Below are 9,934 nucleotides of genomic sequence, written 5' to 3' on the forward strand. Positions count from 1 at the left end.
TGAATCATTCCAATTAAACTGAAGGGTATTAATCACTTCCCTAACTTTGCCCATTTTTAGAAAGTTCATCTGGAGAAATATCTACCTACTCATCAAGTTAGATTCATTTATTTATCTACCAGGAGAAATGCATAAGAAAGAAGTAGGAACCTAGACTAAAAACACATTTTAACCTGTTTTATAAGACTTTTAAAAATCAGCTGTTCGAGGCAGAGAACTACCTGTACCAACCTCAATTTGATTAATGTTTTTTAAGGATACCAATTTACAGATTTAGGCTCTCAATAGGGCCTAGTTGCATTGGTTTAGTTCTTGCCAACACCTATTTACTTTCTCCTTTCTTTCATAAAGAAACAGTCTGAAATTAAGATAGGTTTATAACCTAATTTTAATCAATGACAATTAATGAAAAACCAACAAAGGTAATTTTTAAAGGAAACATTCTAAGATTTTTTTTTTTAAGAATACTTCTATAACTCATTTTTTTAAAAAGAAACTCCTTACAAAATTTTGCTCTTTTCAAACAATTCCAGGGGCATTAGCATCTCATAGGGATGAACACCTGTTTGTTTGTTTGTTTATTTTGGGGGGGGTTGTTTTGGGGTTTTTTTTTTTTTTGCCGGAGGATGTGGTTCTAACAGACGATGGTGAGAAGATGAAACTGACCAGGTGTGAGAATAAACTGACAATTGTAAATAAAGTGAAATATAGTTGGTAAAAAAAAAAAAAGAAAATACATACAAACTTGGGAAGCAAAATCATTTTCTTTTCAAACACTGCATGTAAACTAATTTTATTTTATTTTAATTTTTTTTTTACCACGACTAAGGAGAGGCACTCAGAGGCACTCAGAGGCACTCAGAAAAGATGTCATTGCTGCCAGCTTTTTAATGAGGGAAGCCCATCACTTGAAATTGCTTCTATTAGCAGGTTCCCTAATAAAACCAAGGCAAATCCTGCACAGACTCAAAAAAAAAAATTTTCTACTACGATTCAGCAGTAGCAGTCAGTATCACCGTCTATTTTTAATGTAGCAATATATTTTTCATGGTTCCGCTTAACAGAGCTTAGAGACCTTGAATTTCAAAATCAGAACGCATCTTAGAGGAACTATCCCAGCATCACAATTTGGGGACGTGGGGAAGTGGGGACGTTGTGTATTCAAAAGCATCAGTCTGTTTTGACTTCATCCTTTTTTTAAAAGGATCAAAAGTCAGCCATAAGTGTAAAAGAAAAACTAATTTTAAAAAAGTTTAGCCTTAAAGACGTAACTATCTCAGCGCGTAGAGCGTGGGGCGGGGGGGTTCCCTCTGTTCAAAAGAAAACAAGAAAAAAAAAAAAAAGGACATTGCTGTCTTCTTTGCACACTTCTCTTAAAATCCTCGTTGGAAGCCCCCTGGGGAAATGAGACTCCGATTCCTCACCTATTTAAAATCACGCCACAGCCACGAATCACTGCAAAAGCAAGGCTCTAGCTTAAAACAAAAACAAAGTATTCGCTTCTGCGGAGAACCCGAGGCTCCTCCTGCGCGGGCGACGCTCGGCTGGTGGGACCCGGCCGCGCAAGCCGCGGGTGCAGCCGGGTGGGGGGCACCAGGCGCGAGGCGAGGAGCGCACCACCAAAGGAGATGCTTGGCTCCTAAGATAATACCTTTAAAAAAATAAGAAGGAAAGAAAAAAAAACAAACAAACTCGATACTCAGCCTGACGATCCTTGCCACCCCCTCCCCTGCTCCGACACCCACACACAAAATAAAGAGAGCCGGGCGGGGGAGTGCGCGCCCAGAAAGGGAACAAGAAGCAAGGCGCCTGTAACACAAAATGGAGAAAGAGGAACCGAGAGTGGAAAGGAAGAAGGAAAACCGAGTAAAGGAGATTATTCATAAGAACAGGAAAGGGGCCGAGGGGTAGAGAACACCCGAAGGAAAGCGCAGGAGGCCCTCGTGAGAGGGCAAGGGGGAAAAGATCGACGAATTAAGAGCCAGAAGAGGAAAGGAAAGCAAGACTTTCTAGATGCCGAGGCTCCATTTTCAGCAGCGCCATATTCGCTTTTCCTCTCGCCGCTTTTGGCTGGGTTTTGTGTGCAGCGGTGGACAGGCGCCAGCACATTTCTACAGCTTCAGCAGCTCTGCTCAGACACCTGGGGAGGGCCGCAGGGCCCGGGCGGGGGACGCGCGCTCTTGGCCCGGGCCCGGGCGTGGCCCCCTCCCCGGCCTGGCGGTTCCTGCGCCGCACCCGCCCCGCACTCCTCTAGGTTGCAAAGGGGGCCTCCGGCTCGGGCCCGGCCCGGAGGGGACACCTCACTCGGGGTCTCGCGGCAGCCCCCAGGGGACGCAGGCCCTCTAGTTTCGCCCAGGGTGTGGCTGGGCACGCGTGCCAAGGGGATGCGTAACCGAGAACCGAAAAACACGAACTTAACTTTCGGGGAGGAGGAGAGGGCGCACGCTGGGGGCACCGGGGCTTGGGGGCGCTCCTGGAGGTGACGGGGCCACCTCCACCTGCGCGGGGCCACTCGCTGGGAGCCAGCGATCGATGCCTGCCGCTGCGCCTGGCCCAGGCCGCGAGGCCTCTCGCAGCTCCCGGAAAAACGTCCGAGGTCGGGGCTCGGCCGGGAGCCCCAGGCGGGTCCCCTGGCCTCGGGGCGCCAGTCCGGGAGGTGGCTGGGACTCCGGTGTTCGCGGTTCCCAGCGACTTTAGGCGCGGCCCGTGTCTGAAAGCTCCTCGGGGTTACGTCCTGGGGCGATTGGAGGCGGCTCACGACTCAGAAAGTCGGGGCTTCTCGTCCCGGGTCCCTACCGCTGGCGTCTGTCGAATCCCCACCTCGGTCCTCGGGTAGAGGCGCAAGCGCGCCCCGAGACCATTCTCCTTGCGTCCACCCCCGTTATTCTTCACTTGCACTCGACAGCGTTCTTCACTCAAGGTTAGGACCTCGCTAGTGCCAGAGAAGTCCCTGGGTCCCCAGTGCCCTCAGTCTCGCAGCGTAGGGAGCAGCCGGCCCGGGAGACAAGGAGGCCGCGGCCATGGAGGCCCCAGGCCCGGAGTCCCCGCGCCGTCGGGTTTTGCGCAGCTGACCAGGACCACCGGCTCCTTCTCTGTCCCGGTCCTCCGCTCTCAGCCCCGCAAAGGTGACGGTAGCTGGAGGCTGGAAGCGACGATTTCTTCGGGCCGGTGGAGGGGAACATGTCAGGGTAGACTCAGGATCACAGCGAAGGAAACCGAGCCCCAAAGGGGTCCCCGGGCGTCCCGGGCGCGTGGCTGGTTTTGCTCCTAGAAGGAAAGGCCTTCCCGCTTGTGTTCCACCGGCTCACTAGGTCCTCCCTTCCTGGCCAACTCTAACCTCAGCTTTGTGCGTGTCACCGGGTCCCGGGATAATCGGATCCTCCCAGACCCGGGAATCCATCAGAAGCGCTACCCGAACTTGGCGCCCTGGAAGCTCCCCAAGCGCAGCAGCCGCGCCCTCGAGTTCATCCACTCCGCGAGCCACGGACGGCGCCTGCCCACCCGCGGCTCGGCTTTGCGTGTTGTAAGCCGACTATTCTATCACCACTGCAGGATGAGCTGGCCTTTAAACATTTAAAGAACATTTAGGTTATTTTCAACAGTTCATGCTTTTTGTATCTGTCTTTTCAGACTGCAGATTTCCACAAGGAAAAATGTATCTTTCCTAGACGGCAAAAAGCAGATTTCTTTTATTTTCCTTTTTTAAAAGTTGCCTTAAAATGCCTATCTCATAGTACTTGGGGATTAAACTGTTTCCCGTAAGAGAAAATTCAACGACTAAGCTCAAACGTTAGTCTTGACACCTTTAGTTAAGATGATCCTTTCCCAGTGTGTTAGTGAAATGTTAAAATCAAAATTTCAAAATGAAACAGCTGTTCTACGGCTCTAGAAATTCCAGAAATTTAAGAACTAAAAATATTGACAAGGTGCAAGGCCTAGTTCACAAATAGCATTCCAGCTTCTGTTTCTGTGAGAGTTCTTTTTTAAGGCTATGAAAGATTTTTGAAGTTAAAGTATTCATGGCTGGAACAGACATTTATCATTTGACAATATATGAAATTTTAAATTGTGCATTGTAAGTCTTATGTTTATGTTATGTTTCTTGGATATACTCCATGGCATTTTGTGCTTCTCTCTTTTATGGGAAAACTTACAATTAACTTGCCAGGTTTTTTTAAACATTTAATCTGGATTAGATTTTTTTAAAAAACCCTAAAGCTACTTAGAAAAAGATATTTTATGGTAGCCAAAAAGAAAAATGAATAAAGCTTAAAGTAAGTTATTTTCTCATCTATCAAGGATTGCTTCCTTCTGAAATAAAAATTGGGAGTTGTAATTTGGTAGGTGTTGTTATCCACTCAAATCTAGCCATTGAATGCAAGTGATTGGATATTAAGGCCTACTTTAAAAAAAATCATTGTGAAACATTTATTAAACCCTAGAAAGAACACGTTTCTTTTCATGAGGCCATGTACTGATCAACTTTCAATGCAGAGCAAAGATCAATGAGTGCCACTTCTAGCATTTCATGTGTTAAATATTGCTAGGTAATATGGAATTCAAAAAGAAAATCATCTCTATTTGATGTTTATAATGTAAAAGAAGGCATACAATCAGAGTCTTGGAATTAAGATGCAGAATGTTAAATACAGCTCTTATGTTTTATTCAAAATCCATTTAGAAAGGAAATATAAATGACCTTCACAGCAAGTTTTTGGAAAGATAATACTTAGGATTAGGAAGAAGTTAATTCACAAATGTCCAGTATTTGATAGACAATATATAACACACACAATCTTTACAGAAGTATATACTTGTTTTTAATATTACCTGTTGGTCTATTTTAAATGGTCCTTATTTGTGTTATAAATACCTCAAATTTCAATTATCTGCAATTTTTACATTTTTGAAGTACATTTTCTTAAATCCCAGATTTTGTTATATGTCAGCACATGGAATACATACAGGTATTTCATTCTAATAGAATGAAAATGTGAATATCTAAAATAAGGTATGTATGATACTATCATAGGAATCAGCAAAGAAAATAATTTCACTATAATTCTATTGGCACTTTAAGAACATTCAATGGAAAACATAAATTTCCAATTTATTAAGACCTTATTTTTGTACCTAATTATTAAAGAGTAATACCGTCTATGTTCTCTAACAGCCCCTTCCTAACCCATTGCTTTATTTAATACTCTTCTGATTATGTCTACTTGATACCAAGCATTATCAAACACTTAAATAATTAAATGAAATATTTTCATTTCCCTTTTTGTTTATGCTGTTTCTTAATTGTTTTATGAGAAATTGATATGGTTCAAAGATAAATTTAAATCTAAAATCAAGATGAACACTTGCATTCATTTATTAAATACATAAAATTCATTGAGGTCCAAGGTCACAAGAGCAATTAGTGTGTTGAAAATAAATGTTAATATATACAGGAAGTTCAAGGGTTACAACTCTTTATGTTACCTGGAAATGTAGGAGTAGCATTCTCTTTTTAAATTTTTGACATTATCTCTTGCTTTAGGCGAGTTGTATATGATACCAAACATTCTGAGAGTGTGTGTGGCAGGGCTGGTGGTGGTGGTAGAGGCGATGGAGTGGGGGTGATATTGAGGTCATCTTATAGCTTTTTAATCTACATCCTTGTTTGAAAACATTTTTGTTTGTTTTCAGTTAAATATCCGGCAATATGTTCAATGCCTCAGGCAATTCCTTAGGTAATTGTAAAGACCTAAAAATAAACAAGCAAAAGAATATTGATCAGCCAAAATGTTACAGTTTTCATGTCACAAAAAAGAACTGCATATAAGCCATTTATTTTAAGTGGAATTAATGAAAATTCTACAAAGTACTAGAGAAAAATTACATAGTCATATTGCTGAATAAGAGAGTATTGCTACAATAAATGCAATATATTTTAGAAGTCAGTAATCTTTTACAGTAGTTTCCACACTTTTTATCTAGTTTTTAATTCTTCAATTTATGATAGTACAGGTGTTCCAAATTGAATTGTTTTTTAACCTATGGAATACCCAGATGATTTTGTACATGAAGAATAAGAAGAAACTATTGGAATTCTTGATTACTAACAATGGTCTCAACACAGTGATAACAGAATTTCATAAATCAATTATATGCTTCATTTGAAGATGATAAAGCATAATTAACTTACTTGACACCAACACAAACAATGTTTTGTTTCTTCACAGAAAAGGCTATGAGCTATTTTCAGTTATTGCACTGAAATGCTGTCCTCTAAAATTAACAAATAAATAAAGCATTTGCAAACTGGACATTGCACTGAGAACAACATAGAGTGAAACTATCCAGTTGTTTTTCTAATTATATTTTATCTACTTACATAATAGGAACTAGCAATTACTAATGGTTTTTTTTTTTTTTTTAACTAAGCAACTTGGTGGGAAAAAACAACAGCTAAAGTAATGTATTATTTTTATGAACAGTGTGAAACAAAATTAATCATTTGGAATGGCATCTGGATAGTAGGACTTTAATTCTTAATTTAGAATATTGAGCATAAAATACTATAGTTTTATTGAACCTTTTACCATGCCATTTCTTACAGTAAAAAAGGAAAATTAGAAATGAAGATCTAGATAATTAAAATAAACATTTTCTGGTTATGTAAAACAAAGGAGAGTTTTAAGGGGTGGAAGAGGAAGGTGCAGAATTCTTGTCTGCCTTCCTAGCAGACAGAGTAGGCAAGTGGCTACTTGATACAATTTCAAGGACAACTGTAAAGAGTGCATCCTCCCCAAATATTTCCATCACCCATTTACTGATGCATTCAACATTTTTGTAGCTTAAAAGTTTGAACCTCGGTAAAATCCAAATGCTACTGAGAAAACTCACATTCTAAGTTGTTATCAATTATTTATACCTTTGAATGAGTATCAGAGCAAACGTTGCTGGAAGAAAAAGTTTCGGGACCTCGAATAATTAATATGAATGGGAGAGGAGAACTTGAGGGAAGGATGTGCAGAGAAACGGCTGAATTGCTGAGCAACAGAGAGAAACGTTTTTGTGTACAGTTTTACCTGGTCTAAATTAACTAACTAGATAATACCTTATTTTATCATTAACATTTAATGATGCATAACACACTTCATTTCATACTGTTCCCTATAGCTGGGCAATGATTACTCCAAGGTGTAATGGAAAACATGAATTAATTAGAGATTTCAGGTACAAACGTGACATGAATGTAAAATATACAGATCATTAAAATCAAGTCTATAAAATAGAAAGCAAAATATGAGTTTTGTAATGTATTTGACAACCAGATAATTTGTCTATCCACATAAATCAAACTAACCAGATTATTGCCATATTTCAGCTTCACTATGAACTGTGTTAATAAATATCATGACCAAATACTATCTCTTAAAGCATTTTGTAATAGATTTAAGGGTTTTTTCCCCTTTGGTTATATTAATAATAAGTTTTCACATTGTGTGGAAATCAAGATCAACTGTTAAGATAGCCAAGCAATAGTTGAAGTAATAGTTCAGTTACTTCAAACATGAAGAGGACTCAGATTTATTTTTTCTTAACAAACTGGTTCTGATCCACTCAAGATTTTATCCAAAAAGCAGTATTTAGTACTTTTCAGGCTAATTCCAAACAAATGAAGATTAACAGATCATCAGAAAGTTTAGCTTCACACATGAAATTGAAAAATGAATTGCTGGTCAAAATGCTAATGACACAAATGTGAAATTTATATGTGTTCCTTGTTCCTAAATATTTGAAAAATATCAACTAATCATCAAGTTTGCCAAAACAAAAAAAAATTGAAATATGATTCCTAGTTAATTGGTTTACCATTCATTATTGATTACTTCTCTTTGAATTCAATAACTTATCAATGATCAAAGATGTGTTTCAACAAGTTAATTCTTTAAGTTCAAATGCTTGGAAACCATTTTCTCAATGGTGCAGCATTTCTTAATGTCAGTTCAAGATGTTTGGAGACATCTTGCTGATTTTAGAAGCTGATGTGTGCTGATTTATGAAGGAATTGTTTAGCTTGTTCTCTGGGCTCTGAAGAAGGGAGATACACTCTCAGATACAGCCAGGCATTTAAGGGTACCTCTTTCCTAGCTGGTTATCTGCTTCCTGAGTTCAGTTTTAGTAGCTTGCGAGCTTCTCCCATCCCATATGACTGGATTCTGATTTCTTATTTTCTGATAGCAGGGTAAACTTTGTTCTCCCTTATTACTGAACGTTGACTTGACAAGTAAATAGACCTCCTGCATTTTAATATTTGTCTGTTTTCGAAAAGATTCTCATCTGTTTCTCTGATCACAGCCTCCCGATCCCAGTGCGTGAAAACCCAGTGGCTCAGCCAACAGTCAATGCTATTTCTTCTGGTAGCATGGCGACCTGATCACCTGCCCCTCAGTAAGAATAGGGACCTGTCCTCTGTTGACAGGGTTTCCCCCTCAGCTGTGCCTGATGCCAGGCTGTCTAGGAATGGGAGTTCCAGCAGAACAGACCAGGAAAAATAGTGCCTTTGCAGTACCTGACAGTTGTGCTAGAACTTCTCTCAATTTCTCTTATTAACTAGATTAAAAATGAGTAATATGTTTTCCAGTTTGTTGGTTGCCAAAGATTACCTTCCACCACCAGGTTTATCTGAGAACCTGGCCAATTAGTCCATCTTTTTTGTTTTGGAGACAGCTCTGTCACCCAGGCTGGAGTACAGTGGTGCAATCATAGCTCACCGTAGTCTGGAACTCCTGGGCTCAAGAGGTCCTCCCACATGAGCCTCCCGAATAGTTGGGACTAACAGTGCTTGCCACCACACCTGGCTAATTGTTTTTTGTTTCAAATTTTTTGTAGAGATGCGGGGGCAGTGGGTTGGGGGGAGGTCTCGCTATGTTGCCTAGGCTGGTCTTGAACTCCTGGCTTCAAGGAATCCTCCTATCTCTGTCTGCCTCCAAAAGAGCTGTGATTGCAGGCATAAGCCACTGCACCCAGCCTGGTCCATCTGCAGTTGAAAGGCAATAGAGGAACTATCTCCTGCATATTCCCATTGTCCCAGTGCTGTGCTAGCCCTGGCAATGACTGGTAACTTCCCTTCTTAGGACTAGATTTCTGGGTGGTAGAATATGAACACTAGAAAGACCTGGAGAAAGGCATCAGCATCCTTGGCCTCGTCTTGGCCTTCAGGCTTAAAAACTGTAGGGAGCACTGTGACTCTATCTTTACTAGTATTAGGTCCCCTAATCCTGGGCCACTGGCTTTGTTTGGCCCTGTGGCAGCTTTTGCTGAATTGCAGCATGTCTTTGAAGCATCTCTACCAGCCATACAATTATAGTGAGCCGATTCTAGACTGTTTTGTATAGAAACTGAAATATATGTTGGTGATTTAATTTATCATCATGTTTTCTGCCACACAGATCTCTCTGTTTTTACCAATACTCAAACTACCTCTCTAAAGGATTCTTAATTAAATAAATGGGTGGCAGGGCCTAACCTTGCCGCTGAGTATTCCACTTCCTTGAAGATGTGGTTTGGTCCTCTTATTCTCAGATTTACCAGCTGTAATCGATTCAGATGGAGGTATGAGGAAGACCTACTTCCTATACCTGTTTTTAAAATCTACTTTTCTAAAATGTAACATTACTTCTGTATTCCTTTAACAAGTTTATTAGGAGGGTGTTATCAAACCTTATTTTATACCAATGCAAGCATTTGTTCTCAGCTAAACTAACAACTCATATTTAGCCAGGTCTTGCACAAAGTGTGCAAAGTGCTTTAAACACAAAAACTCTGGGAAGTAGGTAAATTATTAGGGCATTTCACAGAGGAAGACAAGCTTGGGATCATTAATAAAGTGACAGATACTTTGAGATGTTACTGGTGGTCTCCATGTTGTCAAATCCAAAGG

General features: G+C 40.6%; 1 long non-coding RNA gene across 1 annotated transcript in view; it reads right to left on the reverse strand.

Annotated features, from left to right (window-relative positions):
* LOC114669905 (uncharacterized) overlaps window positions 1–8,192 on the reverse strand; it is a 29,926-nt gene extending 21,734 nt beyond the window's left edge. The window contains exon 1 of the long non-coding RNA XR_013397963.1: window positions 2,797–8,192. This is a non-coding gene — a long non-coding RNA (uncharacterized LOC114669905). The remainder of the gene's footprint in view (window positions 1–2,796) is intronic.
* Between the last annotated feature and the right edge of the window lie 1,742 nt (window positions 8,193–9,934).

Source organism: Macaca mulatta, chromosome 9 (genome assembly GCF_049350105.2).
Source record: "Macaca mulatta isolate MMU2019108-1 chromosome 9, T2T-MMU8v2.0, whole genome shotgun sequence".
Taxonomy (NCBI): domain Eukaryota; kingdom Metazoa; phylum Chordata; class Mammalia; order Primates; family Cercopithecidae; genus Macaca; species Macaca mulatta.